This window comes from Erinaceus europaeus, chromosome 5 (assembly GCF_950295315.1).
Source record: "Erinaceus europaeus chromosome 5, mEriEur2.1, whole genome shotgun sequence".
Taxonomy (NCBI): domain Eukaryota; kingdom Metazoa; phylum Chordata; class Mammalia; order Eulipotyphla; family Erinaceidae; genus Erinaceus; species Erinaceus europaeus.
The window spans coordinates 9,347,953-9,375,611 of NC_080166.1; the positions used below are offsets into that span (position 1 = coordinate 9,347,953).

At 42.1% G+C, this 27,659-nt stretch overlaps 1 protein-coding gene and 1 pseudogene across 6 annotated transcripts in view; one reads left to right on the top strand and one right to left on the bottom strand.

Moving 5' to 3' along the window:
- ARL15 (ADP ribosylation factor like GTPase 15) overlaps window positions 1-27,659 on the bottom strand; it is a 486,820-nt gene that overhangs the window by 417,152 nt on the left and 42,009 nt on the right. The gene's annotated exons all lie outside the window — the stretch shown is intronic.
- LOC132538773 (U2 spliceosomal RNA) lies at window positions 6,863-6,968 on the top strand (annotated as a pseudogene).

Here is a 27,659-nt window from a genome sequence, read left to right on the forward strand (position 1 = left end):
TCCAAGAGTCTGGAACAGAGAAGTTCAGTGTAGGCGTAGGGGACCAGATTGGGTGACGAGACGTCAAGCGTTGGACAGGGTGGGCGAAGATATCCGCGTATATTGGCAGGTCCGGTCGAGCGTAGAAGTGGGAAATGAACTTAGATGATGCCGCCTCCCGACGAATATCTGACGGGGCGATGTTGCTAAGAATGGAGGCAATGGGGACACTGAACTCTAGTGGTGGGAACAGTGTGGAATCAGACTCCTGTTATCTTATATTTTTGCAAATTAATACTAAATTAATAGTATTTTTTTTTAAAAATTGACGAAAAAAGTTAAGAGAAGCAGGAACAGGACTGAAAGAAAATATAACAAACATATAGTAGTTCCCATGGGATGTACAATATAATCAGGCAGTTGACTTTGTCAGGACTAAAAGAGGAATCCAACCTCCAATGCTTACAGAGACACAGGATAGGGCACAAAGAAATGGTAACTGGCAAAAATAAAATTATATATATATATGGTAACTGGTAAAAACTCAGCTGGTGATCCTGAAAGTATAAATCCCATCCAAAGGGGCAGCATCCTCTCATGAAAAGAGATCCATTCAAATCCTTTCATTTCCAATTTAAAAGAAGCCATAAAGCTGAATTATTTTTTTAAATTATTATTTTCCCTTTTGTTGCCCTTGTTTTGTTGTTGTAGTAGTTACTGTTGTTGTTGATGTCATTGTTGTTGGATAGGACAGAGAGAAATGGAGAGAGGAAGGGAAGAGAGGGGGGGGGAGAGAAAGACAGACACCTGCAGACCTGCTTCACCGCCTGTGAAGCGACTCCCCTGCAGGTGAGGAGCTGGGGGCTTGAACCAGGATCCTTACACAGGTCCTTGTGCTTCCTGCCACTTGCACTTGACCTCTGCACTATTGCTAGACCCCCAAAGCTGAATTTTTTAATTTGTATTTATTTTATTTGGCAGGATAGAAAATGAGGGTAAATAAGGTGAGGGAGAGGAGGAGAGGGGAGGGGGAGGGGAGAAAGGGGGAGGGGAAGGGGAGGGGAGGGAGAGGGAAAGGGAGGGAGGGAAAAGGAGAAAGACAGAGATGCCTGCATCACAACTTCACCATTCATGAAGCTTCCTCTCTGCAGGTGGGACCAGGGGCTTGAACCTTCATCTTTGGCATGATAACACATTCACTTAACCAGGTACACCAACACCTAGTGTTTCTGTTGTTGTTTATTGGTCTGTTTTTATTGTATTTGATAGGACAGAGAGAAATTGAGAGGGGAGGGGGAGACAGAGAGGGAAAGACAGAAAGCTGAAATTTTCTAAAAGCCTTTTCAGTACTGACAACCGATTTGAAGAGACGACAAATAGTACACAGGACAAGCAAAATACTCTTAAGACCAGGGGCCGCGTGTTTTCATCTTAAAGTCCGCCCACTAAAGAGCAGAGTAGAATTTAAGCAACATGAAGCAGTATCTCAGAAGTTAAGCTTCATTCTTGGTTCTCAGACAAGTCACCTTTCCTCTTCAAGGCAAAGTGTCCACAAACTGTGAACAGAAATGAAAAGACCTGGAGGTTCCCTTCGGCACTATAAATCTATCCTTCTAAAAACAACCTAAAACGTTATCAGAGAAGTTGTAAGAGAAGTTCTAAATTTCAACCAAATCTAGTCATTTACTAAAGAAATGAATATATAACCAGGGCCAGAGAAATAACTCAACCTGGTAGGGCCTCAACTGGAATGTCTAAAGCCACCAGAGTCCTAAGTTCCATCCCCAGCACCACCATAAGCCCAAACCAAATGGTGTTCTGCTTGTCCTCTCTCTCTTCTAAGCAAAAAAGTCTTCCAGATATGAAGCTCATAACCACCTATCTGTGCTGCACATACTGAGAAGCAAGACAAATTTGCATAAAAGTGACTACTAAACTAAGGCATCCTGTCCTGAGTACTTTCCAAACATTTCATCACCTTTTTTCATGTCAAATATCGTTAGAGTAAGGCACACCCAAACACATCCAGTGTCACAACCATACAGATGGGGGGGGGGGGTGGATCTGTCTGTATAGAAGTGTGAAACAAAAGCAATTAAACAAAATAAATGTGTTTTAATAGCACTCCCTAAAACGTGGGAAGGAATTCTCTCCCATCTACACCCAAAAGTTGAAAAGCTGGGATCATGAGATGAAATACAATAAAGGTTAAGCAGAATAACCTAGTTTGTCAGTAATACCAACATTGCTTCCTGTCACAAATATAGAATAATGGGTTTTTCAATTACAGATACAATTTGATTGAAAAACCCTTCTACCAGGCCATGGAAACTGAATGTTATCTATCTTGGTCCAGCACTATCCGCCCCACCCCACCCCATCAGTGATTTTCCTAATTCCACATATTACTCACAACAGAAAAGGGTATTGTAGAAATTTAAAAAAAAAAAAAAAGGGTGTCGTGGAAATATCGTCAGAAGGTTTAACTATAAACAGTGATTAAAAAGTATAGCACGAGGGCCTTCACTGTGTGTGTGTGTGTGTGTGCGTGCGTGGGAAAGGACACACAGACCTTTGGTGGTGGGAATGGTGTTACTATAAATTATAGTACTAATAAAGCCATCATTAATCTCAGTATCAATTCTCAGTGTACTCTATTTATAAAACTAATTTTAAAACTGCTCTCTAAGAATGGTCCCAAATAAAACTTTTATTGGACTAGACTCACCTTGTGTGCAAAGGTATGAGTCACATTTGGTGTTGCTTCTAATAACTTCAGTCTTCCTACTCCCTGCTAACTTTCTAGCAAACACGACCTTCAGAACAGATTTATTTATTTATTCCCTTTTGTTGCCCTTGTTGTTTTATTGTTGTAGTTATTATTGTTGTTACTGATGTTTTCGTTGTTGGGTAGGACAGAGAGAAATGGAGAGAGGAGGGGAAGACAGAGAGGGATAGAAAGATAGACATCTGTCTACGGCCATACCAGCCTGAACACGCCCGATCTTGTCTGATCTCAGAAGCTAAGCAGGTTCGGGTCTGGTTAATACTTGGATGGGAGAAAGATAGACATCTGCAGACCTGCTTCACCACCTGCGAAGCGACTCCCCTGCCAGTGGGGGGGGGGGGGGGGGAGCCAGGAGCTCGAACAGGGCTCCTTATGGCCACCACCTGTGCTTAACCCACTGCACTACTGCCCCAACTCCCTCAGAATAGATCTTAACTAAATCTTTACACATAATTTATGATATTCAAAAGGAATAGGAAGTTTTGGATGCATAAATAGCAGGTGCTAAAATTTAGGGGAAATTAGCAAAAGTCACTGGAAGAAAATATGGCCAAAGAAATAAGTCACATTCCTCTGGCCTTTTTTGAACTGAGCACAAATAGAGCTAAATGGCGGGTGGGGGGTGGGGGCAAGGAGACAGCTCAAATACACAAATTCTCAAGGCATAAACATTTTTTCAAAGAGACAGTGAGGTATAAACCAAAGAGCAAGAGCGGAAGCCTAGTGATAAGAGGAGTTTTGGTGCCTGTACTCTGGCTAACTGGCTATGTTGCAGCCTCAAGCAAGTTCTGAAAATCCTTGACTGTGTTTCTAAAGCCCTCCCATTACTGCTAAGTGAGGGCCCTTCTGATATGGTTGTATCCAACACATGATATTTAAAATAGGTTAAACATGGCATCAACACTGTCAATTTTTCACTTTTTATGTCCACTCTCGGGGAAGCATAATTGATAGAATCTGAGTCCCAATTCTTTAAATGTTAACAACATCCCAGAAACATTCGGTGTGTCCTAGAAAGTTTAGAGATTCCTTGCGGCACCGTTCTCTGAGCCAAGCCTCCATATTTTACACTCATTCTAATTTAACGCGTATACAAGATCTACAGGGATCTTCACTCATTGCTTTCACAGTAAGGAAATCACCTTCACATAACCCTTCTGCTCAAACGGTTCTCACCAGACACACTCCCCAAACCCTTCTACTTCCCTTTACTCTGGGTTCAGATCATGTCTCTAGTCTGGGATTGGCTCCTTGTTGGTCATTAATCTGCAAGTTCACAAATACACGTTTTTTGCTGTTTTTTTTTTCTGCCCTCAATCTTTATGTTCTCAGATTTGACTGATACACTTTACCCTGGTCATTCATTCTTTCATTCATTCATTCATTCATTCATCCATTTATTCATTTATTCATGAGATAACAAAATTTTCTTGAGAGCCAGCAAGGCAGATACCATGCTAGGCAGTGACTACTAACACATACTGAATAAGACCTTCCTCTGGGTCTTACAACCCAGAGGCAGATATAAATAAATATCCAAAAATTCCCAGAGAAATGAATAGACAGCTCTTCCTTAAAAATCCCAGAATTCACTAGTTTGCACAAGAGCATGTAAGGTCCCAGGCAGGTACTGAACTAGATACTAACTGAAGTAGTTCAGAATGTTTTTAAATTTAACAGTTACAAATTAACCATTAAAAATGATGTCAATTTCAATCCCCTGCAGCACCATAAGCCAGCAATAAGCAGTGCTCTGGATTAAAAATAATAATAATAATAATAAATAAATAAAATAAAAATAAAAAGGGTAGGAAGGTGGTTGGTCCAGGGGGCAACAAACTGAGTTCAACACAAAGCCTGAGGACACACAAGGATGTTAAGTCTTTGTCTCCTCTGCTCTTTTAACTCTGCATTTTTAACACAGTAATATTTCCCTCAAGGAAATGAAATAGAATCTGGGGTAACGGCTAAGGGGAAAAGAGGGTACTAAGGTTTCAGGGAGCCAGTGGGACATGCAGTTGGGCTCGCAGCACATCAACAGCTCGAGGTCCAGGGTTCAGGGCCCCATTTCCCCTTTACAGCAGGAACACTTCATGAATAGGTTAAACTGGTCTGCAGGTGTCTCTCTTTCTCTCTCCCTCTCTAGCTCACCCTCCCCTCTCAGTTTCTTTCTATCCTAGCTAATAAAAAATATATAAGAGGGAAAAAAATGGCTGCCAGGAACAGAGGATTCATAGTGCCAGCACTAAGCCCCAGCTATAATCCTGGTGGAAAAGAAAAAAGGGGGGGAGGCGGAAGGCTATCAAAGGAGAGAGGTGCATAATGAGGAAAAAGTTGATAAATAGTGTTCATCTACTCAACTACATTGGCGAAAGCTTATAATTCCCGTCAGGGTTCAAATAACATAAACACATGTCAACAAAATATAAAAGATACATGCGTCCACACATAAATAACATTTATGTATTCCTTTTCTTGAGAATTTCTTTTGTACCTCAGATATTGTTAAATTCTAATTCCTCTCTAATAAGGGGGAGGTACCATTCCATGAACATTAAAGTGAAAAGTCTTCTCTATAAAAAAGTGAAATAAAAATATAACCCCAGAAATTAAGGAATTAAAGTTTTCTTTATTTCTTTATTGGGGGATTAATGTTTTACAGTCACCAGCAAATACAGTAGTTTATACATGCATAACATTTCCCAGTTTCCAACCTAACAATACAACCCCCACTAGGTCCTCTGCCATGAAAGATTTTTTTTTAGAGGGAAATGTTTTGTAAAATGTATTATAAAATAAATGTGAGAAAGTAACTAGGACTGAATTAAGATTGAGTAGTTATTTATAACTATTTCCTGTTTAGCCCTTTTAACAAAGTTCAGCCCTGCGTTTTATAGTCAACTTTGGATAAGGTTTCCCAGAATAACCCTGATGTGGGGTCTGCTGGTAGGGAGGACCTCAGAACTATATCCTGCAATTCACACCCTATGAACACAGTCTGCTAAACTCAACAACTTCAAAACAAAAAGCCAAACGTCATGGTTCCATTTCCTTTGCCAAGCCCTGTGTTTGAAACTTCAAAACCCAAAGAAAGGGAGGAAAGGAAGAAAAAAAAAATTAAATGTGTTTAGAACAAAGGCAGATTGTAAGGAACATTAAAAAATATTTTTAGCTTTTCTCATTAAGCAATACATTGCTCCACACATCTGGAAAAAACACATCATGTGAGACCATGAGAGTCAAATATCTCATTTGTGCCATATTGTATTTTGGGGGTGCGTGATATCTTTACCCAACTTAAGGTCAACTGATCATGAACATCAAGAAAGACAACATAAATACAATGAAATAAAACTTAAGGGAAATGGAAGAGCGGTCATGAATAGGACATAACCGGAGGTGAACGTGAGTGAGAATAGACAAAGAGGGTGTCTTAACAATCTTGTTAATCATTATTAAATCACTAATAAAATTAAAAAAAAAAAATATGGTGCTTTCAGGATGGAAGAGAAGTTTCTTGGTCATGGAAAACAGTCTTGTGCATTTCCACACTAAAGACTATTTACTGCTTTCTAAAAGCAAATCTCCTTTTCTCCTCTGCCACGATTCACCTCCATCTCTTCTTTCACTAACCAGTCCTTCCACCTCAAATGCTACATGGTCTCCTCCTCCACACTTAATACTGGCCCCAAGATCTCTTAGGCTCCTCTCTCTCCAGCAAGTTCTTCTTTCTAACTTTAACCGTGACAACTATTAATGAGCCCATCACTACGATAACAACTCCCAAATCACTTGCTCGAGACTTCACTCCAAGCTTCAGATTCTCACAGCAAACTGTCCACAGTACTTAACTACAGGAGCACTGATGAGTATTTGGGACTCAACATGTCTGGAATTAACCCAGACCACCAAACATGGTCCTCTTCCTATATTTAACATTGCAGTTCACAGCCTCCTATGATGATTAATCTCAGTGACCAAGCCAATCAGGGAATTCTGAAGAACATTCTCACCTTAACACAGTTTTTGTTATTTTAACCTCTTAAATGTTTCTTGACATTTTGTTTAATATCTGCTGTCAATATCCTAGTACACATCGCTTCTCGGCCTTTTGGCTACAATCATGTGCAGTATCTGTTCTTATCAGTTTAATATCCTAGTACAAAATCCAGAATGCTCTAGTTTCACACCAGAATGCTCTAGTTCTCCCTAGTGTTCTTTCTTTACAGCTGCCACACAACTCCTATAGTTACTCTAAGTTAACTATTCTTAACGCCTTGCCAGAAAATGCTCATTGGCCAAGCCAGGTAGTGAAGGCACACACCGCCAGGTGCCAGGACCTGGATTCAAGCCCCCATCGTCCACCTGCAGGGGAGAACCCTCACAAGCAGTGAAGCAAGTACTGCGGGTGTCTTTCTCCCTCCCTACCCCTCCTTCTCTCAAGTTCTCTCTAGCCTATCAAATAAGAAAAAATAAAAATAAATAGAAGAGGAAAAAAGTTAGACTGGCACTGTTGAGTTAATTATTTACTTTAAAATTTATTTATTTTCCCTTTTGTTGCCCTTGTATTTTAATGGGGGCAGGGGCAGGGCGTCACTTCACAGGTAGTGCAGCAGGTCTGCAGGTGTCTATCCTTTTCTCCCCGTCTTCCCATCCTCTCTCGCCTCTCTGTCCCGTCCAACAACAACAACAATAGCAATGGCAACAATAACAATAAAGGGCAACAAAAAGGGCAACAAAATGGGGGAAAATGGCCTCCAAGAGCAGTGGATTCGCAGTACAGGCACTGAGCCCCAGCAATAAACCTGGAGGCATTAAATAAATAAGTAAATACATTAAAAAAAATTTTTCAAGATTGTTTCTGCTCCCCTGGGCCCACCAAGGGGCTTGGCACATAGTGGGTACTTAGTAATGTGATTTTTAAAAACTTTTTTTAAAACAATTTTTTAAGATTTTTATTTATTTATTACCTTTTGTTGCCTTTGTTGTTTTATTGTTGTTGTCGTCATCATTGTTGGCTAGGACAGAGAGAAATGGAGAGAGGAGGGGAAGACAGAGAGGGGGAGAGAAAGACAGACACCTGCAGACCTGCTTCACCGCCTGTGAAGTGACTCCCCTGCAGGTGGGGAGTCGGGGGCTCGAACCAGGAGCCTTACACGGGTCCTTGAGCTTTGCGCCACATGCGCTTAGCCCGCTGCCCGACACCCAGTAATGTGATTTTTATACTGGAAAAGAATTTTTTTTTTTAATTGTGAACCTGTACGTCTCCTTATGAAGTTACTTGGCCTGCACCACTTTGCTTCTGAAATAGACCAACACTGGGAGAGAAGGGGTAGATGTTAGTGCAACACTGTTTATAGAAAATGTAACAAGAACCTGTTATTGGCAAATCTTACTACTTCCCGTTGCTTTCTGCAGGAGAACACAAACTGCTCTTTTATGTATTTTGAGCATTCACCACCTAGGTGGGTTTCCGGTGTTCACAGCTCTTTGCTGGCCTTTCCCAATCCTAACCCAGCACTCGCTTAGCCCAGCTAATATAATTAGCCTTGATCTGCACGTGTTCCTGTCATGGTGGCTTCGAGATGAAGTCTGAAAAAATTTACCATGCTCCTGAGCCAATTATGAGAATGACCTTGTAACCCTGTTTTCACTATCGCAAGTCTCTGATTCTAGAAATTTATGTTCCCCGGAGAGATGAACTACTGACACAGACACATACACAGTTAATTTTGGGTGGCTTTCCCACTCGAGTCCAAATCACAATTCTTATTCTTGCACTCACTCCTTGGTCTAGTAACTGGAAAGGGAAGTGTTATATATTAATTCAAGGGAGGCCAGTAGAGGAAAGTGACTTTCACACCATAGTAGCCTTTGTAAACAAGAACCTTAGCCGGAAAGGCCTCAAGGTTAAGTAATCAAAACCTACAATCACCAATCACAAACGGCATCTCGGTTTCCCAAATAATGTACCTACTTAAACTACTGTCAATTCAAATACTTAATAGCTTTGCTTTTGTCTTTTTTTAAATAAAAATCTCTCCCTGCGGGAGTCAGGCTGTAGCACAGCAGGTTAAGCGCAGGTGGCGCAAAGCACAAGGACCGGCATGAGGATCCCGGTTCGAGCCCTGACTCCCCACTAGCAGGGGAGTCGATTCACAGGCGGTGAAGCAAGTCTGCAGGTGTCTATCTTTCTCTCCCCCTCTCTGTCTTCCCCACCTCTCTCCATTTCTCTCTGTCCTATCCAACAACTACGACAACAATAATAACTACAACAATAAAACAACAAGGGCAACAAAAGGGAATAAATAAATTAAATAAATATTTTTAAAAAATTCATTATGGGGTGAAGAAGGTGGAAGGTCTGGCTTCTGTTATTGCTTTTCTGCTAGACGTGGACACTGGCAGGTGGATCCATCCCCCCAGCCTGTTTCTATCTTTCTCTAGTGGGGTGGGGCTCTGGAGAAGCGAGACTTTGACACACACTAGTAAGGTCATCTGCCCAGGGAGGTCAAGATGGAATCATAGTAGCATCTGTAACTTGGCGGCTAGAAGGCAGTAAGATATAAAGCAGGACAAACTGTTTAATAAACAGAAAACCAAAGGCAGGAATAGAGCAGATGAAATTAGGGGTCTTCAAGTGAAAAAAAAAGTTGGGAAGTCTATTTTAGGCGTCTTCCAAAGGGGCCCATGATTAATAATTTTTGCTTGAGCTTGATAGCTAACATGCAGGTCTGTTGTTAAAATTCGGCGGCTCTAGCCGGGCGGGCTTGCTTCACGGCGGGTAACAGAGACGCTGAGACAACAGCTGGGCAGGGAAGCTGTATTTCTTTATTCAGGAACAACGATTCATAAACTAAGACAAACTAATCACCAAACAGAACTCTGCTGTCTCTTTGCGGCGGCGCAAGCACTCTCTCTTACTCTGCAACTCAGGAACCCTCTCCAACTCTTCCTCTGCAACTCTCGAACTCTGGCGGGGTTCCTAGGGGCGGGGCCAAGCGGGCCCACGAAATTAACAGGACTGATCTAATTCTCTTGGCGGGGGAGAACTAGAACCCAATGTAAAGCATACAACACAGGTCAACTAAAAATATTCTCTGGGAAGACGGTATCAGAGTTGAGAATAGAGCTAGAAAGCTGGATTAGGACAGAGTAACACCCAAACATGAAGGAAGTATATAAACCCCATTAACTATAAACCCCAACAACCTGACCTAGGGCTCATATCTATTCATATTTAGCACAGGAGCCTGTGTGACCTCTAAGCCTACGTCAGTCTGAGTTTGCAGTCCATGGTCATAGCCATTACTGTTCTGTATTTGGGGGCTTTTACTAAGTTTTTGTTCATTGTTAAGTGTAACGACATACTTCTAATACTTGCTTTTGACACTGCCCAATTTAAATCAATTTTTTGCTCAAATAAACTCTTAACATTTTAAATGTCTGTTTATCTTTTACGAGAAGTTAAAAAAGGAATATCCCATTAACAAAGGGGTATAAAGAACTTAAGAGGGGGTCAGGCTGTGGCGCACCAGGTTAAGCGCACATAGTGCGACATGCAAGGAACCACACAAGGATTCCAGTTTGAGCCCCCCACCTCCCCACCTGACGGGAAGGTAGCTTCCCAAGGGATGAAGCAGGTCTACAAATATCTTCCTATCCCTCTATTCACCCTCCCCTCTCAACTTCCGTCTGTCCTATCAAATAAAAAGAAAAAGAAAAGAAAAGCTACCAGAAGAGGTGGGTTCATGGTGCCAGCACCGAGCCCCAGCAACTGGAGGGAAAAAAAAAATTAAGATAGAGGGGCTGGGCAGTGGAGCACCTGGTTAGACACACACATTACCGCGTGCAAGGTCCTGGGTTTGAGCCTCAGCTCCCTACCTGCAGTGAGGGAAGTTTCATGAGCAAGTGCTACAGGTGTCTCTCTGCCTTTGCTTCCTGCTCTAGCAAATTCTCTCTGTCCGACCAAAAAAGAAAAAAGCCACCAGAGCACTGGATCCACCATGCAGGCACAGAACCCCAGTGATAACCCTGATGGCAATTATGATAAAATAAAATAATAAAATAAAAAATAAAAACAAGAAGAAGGTAAGTCTCCAAGCATAAGGAAAAATTCAATAAGCTAGTAGTAAAAAAATAATAATAATAATAAATCAAAATAAAAATCACATCTGGGCCAGAGAGATAGCTAAGCACAAAGGGTGTATGCCCTGTCACGCGTGCAGCCCAGATCTGAACCCTGGCACCACATGAGCGTGCCATCGTACCAGGGAGAGCTCTAATGCTATGGTTACTCCCCATTGCCCTCCATCCAGTTTTCTGAATGAAAAAGTTGACCTGGGAACAGTAAAATCATGCATGTACAAGGTCTGGCTCTAGAAAGAAAGCCTGCTATTAACTCGGGAAATAGTTCCCCTTGTAGAGTCTATACTTCACCATGCTGTGGTGAGCCCCCAGCAACACCTGGGAGCATCCCAGCTCCATGAAGTCAGCTGTGGTGTCTTTTTCTCTTGTTTGTGTCACCTTCTCCCCTCTCTCTAAAATTCAGCAGTGCTTTGGACATACACGAGGCACAATATCCTCAGCAACACACACACAAAACCGCTATTGACTCAATATAAACTATGTACAATGAACAGTTATTTTATTTTAGGTGGTAAAGACTGTTCGAAGGTTAAGATAATAAGGAGGTCTCCTGGAGGGCAGTCGCACTACTGAGTGCACTTGACTCTCATGATGTGGTAAGTGTATAATGATTCTGGAAGATGACTAGTGATAACTATATGAAAAAAGAAAAAAAGATGAAAATGGAAACCTTAAGGGCAAGGGAGATAGCACAGTGGTTATGCAAAGAGGTTCCAAAGTCCCAGGTTCAATCCCCTGCCAGCGTTGAAAACAGACTTCCTAGCTTCCTCCCACAGGAAGACCTTTAGTTCCATCTTCTCTATTCTTACCTTTAGGTTCCTGATCTTTAAACAATTTGTCCCACTTTCTATCTTACGGCCTTTCAGTCACCAAGCTGCAGATGCTACCATGATTCCATCCTGACCTCCCCTAGGCAGACAACCTCACCAATGTGTCCAGGAACCCCACTCCCCAGAGCCCTATCCCACTAAGGAAAGATAGAAACAGGCTGGGGGTTATGGATACACCTGCCAACATCCAAGTCCAATGGAGAAGCAACTACAGAAGCCAGACCTCCCACCTCCTGCATCCCCATAAAGAATTTTGGTTCATACACCCAGAGAGATAAAGAGTGGGGAACTTTTGACTGGAGGGGATGGGAAACAAAGTTCTGGTGGTGGAAACTGTATGGAATTGTATCCCTCTTATCCTACAACCTTGTTAATCATTATTAAATCACTAATAAAAATAAATAAAATTAATTTAATTTAAATGGAAACCTGAGAGGTGGGTCAGTGGACAGAGTACATGCCTTCCATGCACAAGAATCTGGGTTCAATTAATTCCTGGCATCACCTGAGGACAGAGACAAGTGGCATGCCAATGGACAGTAAAGTGGTTCTTTGGGGTCTCTTTCTCCTACCTCCATCTATCTCATAAAAATAAAATAATGGGGACGGGGCAGGAAATAGTTCACCCAGCAGAGCACACACTTTAACATGAGAGACAACCCTGGTTCAAGCCCCTGGACATCACATGGGACCACCTGCATGGGAAGATGTTTCATGAGCTGAGGAGCAGCACTGTGATATTTCAACTTCTCTGTCTCTCAGCCTCTCTCTGGAAAAAAGCTTCCACCAGGAGCTATGAGTCACACAGGTGTGAAGGCCAGCAATATACCTGGTGGGGGTGGAAAGTGGGGAGTAAGACATGTCAGCTGGACAGTGAATCTAACTTGTCACTTTCACAACTGCAGCTCGAGCCTGGTCCCACCACACTGGAGGTAGCTTTGATGGTGTGCTAAGCTTTCTCTGTCTCTGAATCTCTCCCTCCCTGTCTAACTGAAGGACAAAAAAAGTTTGTCTCAGTAGAGAAGCCTTAGCAATGACAAGATTAAATAAGATTAAAAAATGGTCTATATTTTGATTGAGCAATCTCATACTCAGGAAATTAACTGAAGGCACTGTCATAGATATTTATATTAGAAGCGAGCTATTACTTCATCTGCTCTCATCTACCTCCAAAATGGAGACCCAATAGCCTGACCCAGAGAATATTCACCCACGAGGAACTCAACCATAGGCAGACTAGCAGCTGACTTGTGGTGGAGGTGAAAAGATAACCTCAAATTCTCTACAAGGAGTTTCTATTTGGAAATAAACTCATGCTTATAAGCTTTGGGTCTCACAGTCAAAACCAGTGATGACAGAATGAAGCCAGAAATAAGCAGATAAGTACTTAGCTTAATTTTTATCATAATCATGTCTTTCCAAATTAAAAGCAAACACAGGGTCAGTGAAAATAACTCACTTGACTAGTGTGCTGCTTTGTCCTGTGTGAGGCCCAGGTTTGACTCAGCCCCCACTGTGTTGAAGGAAGATTCCGTGCTGTGGTCTCTCCATGTCCTCCCCCTGCCCCCAACTATATCTGAAAAAGTCAGCCTGGAGAGATGGAGTTCCAGGGATGAGCCTCACCACCCCCCCAGAAAAAGCAAGTACAGACATCTTTGCTAAGAAATAACATCAGTAGCTGACTGCTGGTCAGAGCAGAGGTTACTACTGGCTTCCTGTTGGGAAAGACCTGCCTCCTTTCTAAGCCCACACCAAGAAAGAGACCTCCAGCAAAACGGACCTAAGTACTTGTTCTCTGGCCACAATTGTTGGTTTCTTCTCTCCAGTTGCTTTCTTTTCAGAGCCATCTATAAACACAGGAGTATTGGCTTACATTATTTGCTGCCATAACAATAGCACCTTGTACTTGCAAGACACACTTAAGAGGAGGTAGGGGAGCTGTGTGTGGACACCAGCTAAGTTAGACTGCTACGACCACTGGTACACTTCAGAAGCCTAACCGTTCTCCTGTTACAGATGAAACCTCACGGGTGAAGACACTGTTGCTTTATCCATTATTATTTCTGTCTCATCTTTCTATTTTTTTTTAAAGTACACAAGGCACTAAAATGAATAAGAACATTGGGGAGTGGGGGAAAGAACAAGTCCTGAAGAGCTGTACTCTGGGAGCATCGGTCTTGTCTTGTCCTGAGCAAATGAATTCTAAATGCAAACAGAAGCCCCACACGGGCTCTCAAAGAGGTCCAGAATGCATACTCCCCAGGGCAGCTGAAGATTATTTAGAATGATGCAGGCAATCAGGAGCCAAGTCCAGTTTCTCCCTCAAAGAGTCAGTGATGAAGGACCAGGCAATGGCTCACTCAGGAGAGCACATGTTACATATGTGAGGACCCAGGTTCAAGTTCCTGGTCCCCCACATGAAGGATGGGGAGCTTCACAAGAGGTGTCTCTCCTCTCTCTCTCTTTCTCTCTCTCTCTCTCTCTCTCTCTCTTTCTCCTTTTCTTTTCTCCCTCTCTATGCCATCCTCTTACCTCTACAAAACAAAAGAGGAAGGAAAAAGTGACTGCCAGAAAAGGTGAAACTGTAGGCACTAAATTCCAGCAATCCTCCTGGTGGCAAAAAGCAAGCAAAGAAATCAGGCTATGATGAAGTTGGGGCTTTCAAAAAACGGTAAGAACAGCACATGACAGCTCCCATTCAGAGCCTTCAGAAGGAGCTAAAGACAATGCAGAATGGGGGCTGGGGGGAGGGCAGAATTCCAGAGGTGACTGCCATGGAATCTAGAGCACATAGCTTTTATTTATGAGAGAGAGGACAGCAGGGCATTACTAGCACAGGCAATGCCAACATCAAACTCAGAACCTCATGCTTAAGGGTCCACTGCTATATCCACTGTACCACTACATAGGCCACAAGCACACAGCTTTCGAGGACACACACAAACACGGGCAGAGACCAAGCTCTCCTCTCTCTCCCCCCACCCCCATAATCCTTATCCTTGAGGTTAGCTGCTGTCAAATTCATGCAGGGGGTAACAGATACATATGTGAACTGAAAAACTATAAGTCTCAAACAGTGCTTTCTGGGATTGAGAACATAATTTTGCAGTAGCCTCATAGTTCTGGCAACTTACTTTTTCTTTTCATCTCTTCAGTTCCCAATACTAAAAGTACCTGAAACTATCTGAAGTGAACCGCAATAGAAAGAAGCAGGTTCGAGGTAAAGGGCAGAGTGAGACTGATTCAGGAGCTTAAGAGTTTCATAGTGAAGCGTCACTTATAGTCAAACACTCGAAAAATCAACTGTGTTATAAGTCGTTATAGCACATGGGGAGGAAAACAATGACAATAAATCTTCTGTACCTCAAAGACAATACAAACTGAAGGGGACCTGGCGGTGGTGCACTTGGTTAAGCACACAGAGTACAAAGCCCAAGGACACACACAAGGATCTGGGTCTGAGCCCCCGACTCCCCACCTGCAAAGGAGACACCTCACAAGCAGTGAAACAGCTCTTTCTCTAGCCCTCTGTCTCCCTGGAGGTAAGAAAAAGAAAAAAAACTTAACAAAATGACCAAGTAATCTTCCCTCTGATAAAGAGGACAATCAGGGGCTGGGTGGTGGCATACCTGGTGAGCATCATGTTACAGTGTGCAAGGACCCAGGTTCAAATCCCTAACCCCCACCTGCAAGGGGAAAACTTTTTGAGTGGTGGAGCAATGCTGCAGGTGGCTCTCTTTTTCTCTCCCTATCTCCCCCTCACCTCTCAATTTCTAGCTGTCTCTATCCAATAAATAAAGATAATAAAAAAAATATCCTGCACTGCTAGTGGGAATGTAAATTGGTCCAACCTCTGTGGAGAACAGTCTGGAGAACTCTCAGAAGGCTAGAAATGCACCTACCCTGCAATTCCTCTCCTGGGGATATATCATAAGGAACCCAAGACACCCATCCAAAAAGATCTGTGTACACATATGTTCTTAGCAGCACAATTTGTAGTAGCCAAAACCTGGAAGCAACCCAGGTGTCCAACAACAGATGAGTGGCTGAGCAAGTTGTGGTATATATACACAGTAGAATACTACTCAGCTATTAAAAACGGTGACCACTGTTTTCAGCTAATCTTGGATGGACCTTGAAAAATTCATGTTAAGTGAAATAAGTCAGAAACAGAAGGATGAATATGGGATGATCTCACTCTCAGGCAGAAGTTGAAAAACAAGATCAGAAGAGAAAACACAAGTAGAACCTGAACTGGAATTGGCATGTTGCACCAAAGTAAAAGACTCTGGGGTGGGTGGTGGGGAGAATACAGGTCCAAAAAGGATGACAGAGGACCTAGTGGGGGTTGTATTGTTATATGGAAAACTGGGAAATGTTATGCATGTACAAACTATTGTATTTACTGTTGAATGTAAAACATTAATTCCCCAATAAAGAAATTTTTTTAAAAATTTTGTCACTTTGCATTTAAAAAAAAAAAAAAAAGACAATCAGTGGAAATCACACCGTGATGTGTTCTTACAGTGGCATAAGTGCGGGGCCGGGTGGTGGTGCCCCCAGTTGAGCACGCACGTTACAATATCATAAGTGCAAGATTGCTTTCTAGTTAACAAAAAGCTTTCTCACTTCTGGCCCTTGACACTCCTAACCCCTTTTTTTGGGCACTAAATATATCTTCAGAATATCTTGTCTACTCTTCTTTTTTTTTTTTTTTTTTTTTTGCACAGTAGTCTTCAGTGAGTCAGTATATTCAACAAGCAAGTAGAAAGACCTAAAAAGACACCATAAAGATCCTAATAAAATAGTGTCTATTTAGACTTAGATACCCTCCTCACCTACTTCCTATTATACTTCCCTCACTCACCCCAAAGCTAACCTTATCAAAGTAAGGACTGCAAAAGCTGAGTAAGGACAAGAGAGTGGCATACTTTAATGATGGCTCTTTAGTCACTATCAAGCCACCCCATCAGCTGGGGCCCTAGTCCGTGAGTCCTGGGATTCCCACACAAACATGATGAGCCTAGGTCTCAAACAGATCCCTCTCCCCATTATCACTGGTCATCTCCATCAGGAACAATATAATGGACCCCTTTGGGGGTCCCCATAGGACCTTGCCCTCAATATGGATCAACAATGGTAGAGAATGTTCCATCTTCTGAAGGGGGGTTGGATAACATACTCTATCTCTTACCTGAAGAAAATGGTCCTGAAATTGGTGCAACTCAGTATGTTCCTACTAATGACCACAAAATGCGAGTTCGGACCTACAGGGATGTAGAGGTCACATAGGCTCCTATGCTGAATATGGGCCCCAGATCAGATCAAGTCGATGGGGTTTACAGTCAACAATATTTATACACCTTTCTCATATTTGGGAGCTACTCTCTTCCCTGATGCAGCTTTCTAGCCCTTTTTCCAGCCATAACATCATCACCACAGACAAACCTGGGTCCACCTGCGTATCAGATGTCAGGCTCAGGCAAAAACTAATAAAGTCCAAATGGGACCATTGGAATATACCTAAAATAAACCTACTAGCTATTTCCAAAATGGAGACCCCAAATCTTTATCTGCAATACTCCAGCCTTTAAGTTCATGATTAATTAACAATTTGTATGGCTTTATCTGCTAACTCTCTTCTCAGCACCAAGTTCCAGATGCTACCATGATGCCAAACCAGACTTCCCTAGATAGACAACAGGACCAATGTGTCCCGGAACTCCGCTTCCTCAGAGCCCTGCCCCACTAGGGAAAGAGAGAGACAGGCCGGGAGTATGGATCGACCTGTCAACGCCCACGTTCAGCGGGGAAGCAATTACAGCATCCAGACCTTCCCTCTTCTGCACCCCATGGTGACCCTGGGTCCATAATCCAATGGGGTTAAAGAACAGGAAAGTTATCAGTGGAGGGAATGGGATACAGAGCTCTGGTGGTGGGAATTGTACTCCTCTTATCCCATAGTCTTGTCAGTGTTTCCATTTTATAAATAAATATAAAAATAAATAAGTAAATAAATAAAAACTAAATAGCAGAAAACTCTGTCCTGAGACTCAACTCAGGACAAGCAGGAGAATTATCCAAATTTACAACTATACAACTTACAGTGTCTCTTATTCACATTCACTCAAGCCAACATCTGATTTCAACACTGTTTTATAATCAAGGCTGAACTCACAAGGAGCAGAATTTGGAGGGATTGTAATGAAAATTTCATTCAACTTCATTTCTCAGAAGAGAAAAATAAGATCTAGATTATAAAATATTTAGCCGCTGGTCATACAACTAAATAGCACGGTCTGAGTTAGAACCTGCCTTTGCAATCCACTGATTTTCCTGCTTCGTGAAATTCTTTTGAGACGCCCAAGACTTAGTACTGAAAAACTGCCTCTTCCCTCCTAAGTAATCAAGCTCCAGTTATCTAATTTCGTTCCTTTGGTAATAAGGATTATATTCCTATTCCATAACCTTGTCTAGCGGCTGCTGAGTTTTGATCTCTCTACCCATAAAAGCAAACACTTTCCTCCTTCCCGTGACAATAAGCAGTTACTGCCATGATTATGAAATGCATGCTGATAACCCCTCACTGCTCAGGCATGGCCGAGAGCCCCTCTTCTGCACACTACGTGTGATTTCATTAAACTGAACACTTTTCAAGTTCCAAATCTGTTTTAAAAGCTTTATCTAAGGCCTAAGTTCGCCTTAGATAATACAAGCCTACTCCCCCTGCCCAAGACACACACACAAATTTAGTTTTTGTGCCTTTGAAAGTTTAGACAGGAAATCTGGTGATGAAATGCACTGAAATGAACAGGCACTTGATTCCTTTTGCCAGGCACTGACAACACAAAGTAGCATGTGGGAACATGGCAGGCATTAAGGGAGTCACCGGGCATAAAATTTCTGCCTTATCTCCCCAGCCAGGTTGAGTTTAAGTGAATGGGCTGGAAAAGTAGGATAACAATATAGCAAATTTTCCACATTGCTACAATTGTTGGGAAAACACAAAAAATGGGGATTGCAGGGCCAGCGGCATCACACTGTACTTGAACTTTTCAGAAAGACATTCATCACGGGCATAAATGAATCATGCATTTATGAAAACTAAAAATACAAAACAATAAATTCAATCCTAGTAGTTTTGTGGTAGTCCATCTATAAAAATTTGCATTTGAGCCTGTACCAGGTAAAGTAAAAAAAAGATAACTGAGGAGGCCGGGCTGTGGTGCACCCTGCTAAGCACACATAGTACTAAGCCCAAGGGTCTGCACCCAAGCCCGGGCTGCCCACGTGCTGGGGGGGTGAAGCAGGTCTGCAGGTGTCTGTCTTTCTCTCTGCCTCTCTATCCCCCCTCCTCTCTCCATTTCTCTCTGTCCTATCCAATAACATGGGAAAAATGGCCTCCAGGAGCAGTGGATTCTTAATGCCGGCACAGAGCCCTAAGCAATAACCCTGGAGGAAAAGAAGGGAAAAAAAAGTTGAAAAAGTTGAAATGTCCCAGTCAACCAGTCACTGTCACTGTCACCACCACCAACAAAAAAAGCCAGAAGGAGCAGATGAGCTAGTCATTTTTGTTTAAAGATTTGTCGGGGGCGGGCCAGTAGAACACCTGGTTAAGCACACAGAGGTGAAGCTCAAGGAACCAGATTCGAGTTCCTTGCAGGGGGATCGCTTTGCAAGCAGTGAAGCAGGGCTGCAGGTGTCTTTCCTCCCGTCTTCCCCTCCTCTCTCACTTTCTCTCTGTCCTACCCAACTGCAACCACAACAGCAGTAACAACAACAATGGGGAAAAAAATATGGCCACCGGGAGCAGGGGATCATAGTGCAGGCAGAGAGCCCTAGCGATAACCCCCGAGACAAAACAAAAAAAAAAGTTTGTCCCTCACAGTGCAGACAGAAAAGAAAAAAAAAAAAAAAATCACTATGCTAAAAAAAACCTGAAGGAAAGGGCTAGCATTGTAATGGTCATCACATGCACAAAAACAGAAGCAAGGTAGGCAAGGAGTCACTGGGGCCAGAGGATAAACAGCAGCCCTATCTGGAAGCTATTACAGCCAGCCAGCCACCCAACCAGTAATGTAAAAGCTAGCCTCGAACGCTTACTTTGGGAAAGGCAGTGTTCTGAGTCAAAGGAATAATGCAGTGAAACAAAGACGAGCCTTCACAAATCTCAATTTTAACAACACCTTCAGCCTGTGTGCAGGTGTGTTCTACAAGGCGTCTCCAACTCTTATGTCAAATCACTTAAGTTCCCCCCCCTCAAACTACTTCTTCTGTAGATTGCCTGTCTGAAGAGCAAGCAGCACCTTCTACTCCTTTCTCCTGATCACTAACCTTCAAGTCAGATTGAAACTCCACTGGTGTATTGCACCCAAGTAAAAGATTCTGGTCTCTCTGGGGGAGGGTTGAGGTCCAGGAACATGATGGCAGAGGAGGACCTAGTGGAGGTTGTATTGTTATGTGGAAAACTGGGAAATGTTACACATGTACAAACTACTGTATTTTACTGTCGGCTGTAAACCATTAATCCCCAAATAAATAAATAAATAAATAAATAAAATTTTAAAAAGAAAGAAAAGAAACTCCATGTTGTTAAAAAAAAAAAAAAAAAGTTTTGAGTCTTTCAAAGAAAAGAACCCTCCTGGGGCCGGGTGGTGGCACACACTGAGTGCTTAAGGACCTGGGTTCAAGCCCCCAGCCCCCACCTGCAGAGGAAAAGCTTTGCTAGTGGTGAAGCAGGGCTGCAGGTGTCTGTCTCTCTCCCTCTCTAGCTCCCCCTTCCCGCTCAATTTTTGGCTGTCTTTATCTAATAAATAAATAAATACATATATATTTTTTAGTTTAGAGAAAAAGAAAAGAAAAAAACCCTCCCTCTAAATATCAGTTGAAAACCATTACTCAATTTTTTTCAAAGAGCAAGTTCCTCTTCATCCTTATTTGTATGTCCCCTTTATCTCAATTTAATTCATATTTCTTTTCTATGTATTATAAAGATTGTATATTCTGTATAAGCAATTTTAATCTTATTTTTAATATTTTTATAATTGTCAATTTTTTACTAATCACTCTTATCAGTGCCTTCCAACAAATAAACTGTATATAGATGTGTGTGTGTCTTAAATGTCAAGTTTTCTGTGACCCTAGGTTTTAAATACTTAATTTTTTATGGGTTGAATTTATCAAAAATTAATATTGATCCATAAATTCTCAGAATATATTAAAATATTGGCAAATTCATTGTAATACTTAAGTTATTTTTTACCTTTATTTTTTAAATATTTATTTATTTATTCTCTTTTGTTGCCTTTGTTATAGTTATTGTTATCGCTGTTAGAACAGTGAGAAGGGGAAGACAGAGAGGGGGAGAGAAAGACACCTGCAGACCGGCTTCACCTCCTGTGAAGCGACTCCCTTGCAGGTGGGGAGCCGGAGACTCAAACCAGGATCCTTATGCTAATTCTTGCGCTTTGCACCATCTGCGCTTAACCCGCTGTGCTATCGCCCGATTCCCTTAAGTTAAATTTTTTTAAAATATATCCGTTGGTAAAATGAGTGAGCTAAACCTATTTTTTTTTTTTACAAAGATGATTACCCTTATTGCTAGAATAAGATTAGTATAGCTTAAATTCTATTTGTTTTTATTTTTTTATGTGTAGATATAATTCTTGAGTACTTTTTTTAGACTTATTTATTTATTTATTTTAATGAGAGATTGAAGGAGAAGGGGACAGGGCGGTAGTGCAACGAGTTAAACGCACATGGCGCAAAGCGCAATGACTGGTGTAAGGATCCTGTTTATGCCCCTGGCTCCCCACCTGCAGGGGGGTCGCTTCACAGGCGGTGAAGCAGGTCTGCAGGTGTCTGTCTTTCTCTCCCCCCTCTGTCTTCCCTCCTCTCTCGATTTATCTCTGTCCTTTCCAACAACAACGATAGCAACAACAACAATAATAACAACAACAACAACAATGATAAACAAGGGCAACAAAAGGGAACAAATAACCTCCAGAAGCAGTGGATTCTTAGTGCAGGCACCGAGCCCCAGCAATAACCCTGGAGGCAAAAAATATATATATTGCAGGAGACCAGAACACTCTTCTGTCTGGCTTATGGTGGTGCCTTAGGCATAAAAGTCTGGTATACTACCTTCAAGGTATCTCCCCGGCAATACGTTTGTTCTTATAAATAAGTAGGTGGAAATATAAGTTTTACTACATTGAAATGGCTCTATTATCTTCATTTCTATTTATATATAGTAGAAATAGTACCATCATGATTTATCAGTATTATGTTATAATTTATCAGTATTATGTTTAATAATATGTATATCAGTTTATGTTTAACAATCAATGGATAATTTGAGTATATTCCTCTTCAGTGCTGTTAAAAGCAAAAAGCTGAACATGATTTGTTAAGCCACATTAGTCCCATTCCTTTCCGCAACACCAAGTATGTATTTTGGATTACCGGAAACCACCACCACCACCACCACCACCACCACCACCACACACACAAACACACACACACCGGAAACCCAACAACAACAACACACACACACACACACACACACACACACACACACACACACACACCAGAAACCCACCACCACTAACAACATACACACACCAGAAACCCACCACCACCAACACACACACACACACACACCGGAAACCCACCACCACTAACAACACACACACACCGGAAACCCACCACCACCAACACACACACACACATACACACACACCGGAAACCCAACAACAACAACAACAACACATACACACACACACACACACACACACACACACACACACATACACAGAGTCTGCCCTTGAAGTCATTTAGTGAAAGTTCACAGACAGCTCTTCTGCAGCCTCCCGCCCCAGATCCTCAGCGAGGCAGTCCCAGAGAACTAAAACTCCACTTAATCAACAGTTACTAAGTACCTACCACAAGCCAGAGCCCTAGCTAAACAAAAGATACTGTTAGTTTTTCTGGTATGAAGTTAAGATAAAAGTCTCTCACTGGGAGTCGGGCTGTAGCACAGCAGGTTAAGCGCAGGTGGTGCAAAGCACAAGGACCAGCATAAGGATCCCGGTTCGAGCCCTGGCTCCCCACCTACAGGGGAATCGCTTCACAGGCGGTGAAGCAGGTCTGCAGGTGTCTGTCTTTCTCTCCTCCTCTCTGTCTTCCCCTCCTCTCTCCATTTCTCTCTGCCCTATCCAACAACTACGACAACAATAAAACAACAAGGGCAACAAAAGGGAATAAATAAATAAAATAAATTTTTAAAAAAATCTCTCACTGAGGCTCAAAGTAAGCATCAATTCGTGACTAGGATTAGTTATATTCTCAATATACGTAACATTGATGTATTGACTTGGTTAATTTTGTTCCCAAGCTATCATGAGAAAATACCATTCCCTAGGCCTAAACACTAAACATTTGTTAAGAAAAGAAACTCAACCATCCATGAAAACAGCAGAAAAGTGCACATTTCCTACAGTGGAAATTTCCATCAAGGAAATATGCTCTTGTTAAGGGGCCCACCATACCATTTCCGTTGGAAAAGTAAAAAATAATATTTTCAGTTCCTAAATTAAATGACCCTACATGCTTCTTATCAAGAAATGAGCCTACCCCACCCAACCACACAGCTCCAATTGATAATTACCAAAAGAAATGTCACAAAGCCCCTTTGTAAAGAATGATCCTCGGGGCTGGGTGGTGGTGCACCTGGTTGAGTTCGGACCCAGGTTCGATCCCCCAGTCCCCACTTGGAGGGGAAAAGCTTTGCGAATGGTGGAGCAGGGCTACAGGTGTCTCTATCTATCTATCTATCTATCTATCTATCTATCTATCTATCTCCCTCCCTTTCTATCACCCCTTCCCTCTTGATTTCCAGGTGTCTCTATCCAATAAATAAATACAATTTTAAAAAATTATTTTAAAATGATCCTGTTATAAGCAGTCGATTTCCTAATGTTTCTCTTTTTGCCTTTCCATTATAATAATAATAACAATAATACTGGGGGCTAGGGAGACAGCATAACACTTATACAAAAGCTTTAATGTCTGCGTGACAAAAGTCCCAGGTTCAATCCCTAGTATCACTGTAAACCAGAGCTGGGCACTGTATTGGTATCTTTGTTTCTTTCACTGTATCTTTCTCTCTGTATTTCTCTTTCATTAAAAAAATAACAAAAATAGGGAGTCAGACGGTAGCGCAGAGGGTTAAGCACACGCGGCACAAAGTGCAAGGACCAGAGTAAGGATCCCGGTTCGAACCCCCAGCTCCCCACCCGCAGGGGAGTCGCTTCACAGGCGGTGAAGCAGGTCTGCAGGTGTCTATCTTTCTCTCCCCCTCTCTGTCTTCCCCTCCTCTCTCCATTTCTCTCTGTCCTATCCAACAAGGACATCAATAACAACAATAATAACTACAACAATAAAGCAACAAGGGCAACAAAAGGGAATAAATAAGTATAAATAATAATAACAAAATAAAATATATAAGAAAAATGAGAGGGGGTCAGGCTGGAAAGGGAAGATCAACTAGCATGGTTTTATAATGGTGTTCTAGTTACCAGAACGTGGGCACTGGCAGCAGAGAGAAGTGTGGCAGAGACAGGAAGGGGATGAGCTCAGGGGCTGTGCAGATGAGAAAGCAAGGGAGAGCTGAGAACCGAGTTCAGTTTCTGACCACCTCACTGGCCACTGAAGAGGAAGGAGGGTCAGACACAAGGTTATGGGTGGAGAGTGAGTGGGTCCCGTCTGAGACAGACTCAACAGGAAGGGGCAGCTGCAGTCGAATTGTGCTGGTGTCACAAAGGTCTGAGCAGCCAAGTTTTGATCTTGAGAGAAAAGAATACATTCTGCGTACCACAGAATAAAACATGTAAAGCCAACAGATTTTATCTTGCTCTTGTGAGAGCTCCAATGTGACAAAGTGACCACAAACTCTGGCAGCCCTCATCAATCTCACACATCCTCTGGCATAACTCGCTCACAACAGACATTGCCTCTCAATGGGTTCATTAAACCTCAATTATTTAAAACTTCCCTGTCAGGAAAATCAGAACCATTTGCCAAATAGTCTTACTATATATATGGAAGATCATTGCTTTGTGTCTAAAAGATAGAAAGCAATAATAACCTCCTATTAACTTGGCTATAAATTCTATTACACCCCACCCCACCCCGTTTTCAGCCGATTGTCGATGGACCTTGAAAAATTCATGTTAAGTGAAATAAGTCAGAAACAGAAGGATGAATATGGGATGATCTCACTCTCAGGCAGAAGTTGAAAAACAAGATCAGAAGAGAAAATACAAGTAGAACCTGCACTGGAATTGGCATGTTGCACCAAAGTAAAGGACTCTGGGGTGGGTGGGTGGAGAGAATACAGGTCCAAGAAGGATGACAGAGGACCTACTGGGGGTTGTATTGTTATATGGAAAACTGAGAAATGTTATGCATGTACAAACTATTGTATTTACTATCGAATGTAAAGCATTAATTCCCCCAATAAAGAAATTTTAAAAAATTTAAAAAACACTAATAAAAGCTTGTAAAATACTTTAACCCAAAATTATAGATATCAAACCAAATCTATTCACAATTTGTAAACTATGGTGGAAGAGATATATATATATATCCCCCCCTACCTCTTCCATCCCAAATGTAATTAATGGGAACAACTCTGAGAATGTGTGTGCAGGTGTCTGTGAGTAAAAAATACATGTAATAATTTGAGACTCATGAGTAAAACAGCAGATTTGGATCTTAGCTGACAAGGTCTCAATTTCTGATTCATCCAGAAGCTGGACTGGTCAAACAACACAAAACTGGTCTTTCTACTACACGACGCACTCATTCAACAGGGTCATTCTGACACTGGCAACAGGCAGCACTGACCCTCCGTCAATACTGGCATCCTTTGCTAAAGGTGTCTTCAGGTGGCTAAGAGACTGTCGATCTTCCTGAGCTCATTTCCTCACCTAGGAAGCAATGATTTGTCACCCAATGTCCAATTTCTTCTCCTCTTTGAGAACGGAAGCAAGTAGGACCTTAGTTACTTCCTAGAATCTGAGTTTCCAAGCCTCCTTAGTTGTGATGGACTCATGTGACTCAGATTCTGGCAAATGAAAGGGAAAGAACTTCCAGGTCACACCCTTGAAGGGAACGTCTGAGCCAAGATTTCCTTCCACTTTCCCACCAAGTAACAGAGATGCAGCGGGGATGGATGAACTCTCTCTCCAGCCAGCCTGTGAGCAGAAAAGTCGAAACAGGTAGACCAACCAGATCGAACCAAAGGTCGATCTTCAAGTTGACTACCAGAATGGACGTATTTGTAACTTTATTTATGTCATTTTATTTGATAGGACAGAGACACGGAGAAGGAAGGGAGTCGGAGAAAGAGGAAAACAGAGAGACAGAGAGAGACACACACAGAGAGAGAGAGACCTGTGGCACTGCTTTCCTGTTCATGAAGCTTTCCCCCTACAGGATGGGGGTCCTGAGGCTTGAGTGAAAAAAGTATGCACTTAACCACATGAAAAGTATGCACTTGCACATGAAAAAAGTATGCACTTAACCAGGCCCACCATCTCCTGGCCCCCAGATACTCATTTTTATTTCATTTTGATGTTTCCACTATTGTGGAGACACCATGGTCTCATGCATGTGGGACTCATCACCCCTGGACCAGCCACTTCCTTATTTCAGACAGAAAGAGAAGAGAGAGAAGTGAAGAAAGGGGCATAGCGGGTTGAATGCACATGCTATGAAGTGCAATGACCCTCACAAGGATCCTGGTTTGAGCCCCCAGTTCTCCACCTGTAATGGGGGTCACTTCGCAGGCGGTGAAGCAAGTTTGCAGGTGTCTATCTTTCTCTCTCTAGCTTCACCTCCTCTCCCAGTATCTCTCTGTCTTGTCCAATAAAAATAAAAACAATGGCACCAGGAGCAGTGGATTCTTAGTCAGGCACGAGCCCCAGTGATAACTCTGGAGACAGAGGAACAGTAAGGGGATCTATTTGTACTATTATTATTATTATTATTATTCGTTTTTTATCATATTTATTTACTGGAAACAGCCAGAAATCAAGAGGGTGATAGAGAGGAAGAGACAGACAGACACCTGTAGCACTGCTTCACCACTTGCAAAGCTTTTCCCTTGCAGGTGGGGACTAGGGACTTGAACCTGGGTCCTTGCACATTGTAATATGTGCACTCAACCAGGTGTGCCACCACCTAGCCCCTGGGGTAATTTGTTTCGGAAGCAATGTTACATGTTACAAGAACTTAAGTGAAGTTGAACGTAGAGTTTATGTATTCACCAAAAAACTAGAATAGGCACTTTTAATAATACAAAGTATTATTAATGGCACTCTCAATAATATATTAATGGCTTACCATTTTATAGTAACAGCAAAAAAACAATTCTCCTTGCCCCCCCCATCTCACCCCTCAAAAAAAAAAAAAGTCACAGAAGTTGGCTATGATAAATTTGGGCAGTGGGAGCAAATGTCCTATCTACACAAAAGCTATCACTACCTACTACCTAGCAAATATTTATCTCAGATGAGAAAATCTGGTTTTGTTTTTAAAACAGAATGTTTTCTCTAGCAGCAAAATAGCACTTTATAATTGCATCAAAGGGGGGAAAAGAATGAAAGAACTTGAAAGCCCCTATTTACCCAAACTGCTAACCATGCATGATATTTCTACTGCCATATTAAGTTCAGACTTCATTTATCACTCGGTTGAATTTTAGTTCAAGCAGGCATTGGGAACCCACAGGCAACAGTACCATCCCAAAGTAGCTAAAATCCCCAGTCACTTCATTCACCTAAGCATCCTTGCTTTTGGTTTCCAAAGGTGTTCAGAACAGGAAGGTCATCAGTTGTTCAGTTTACTGC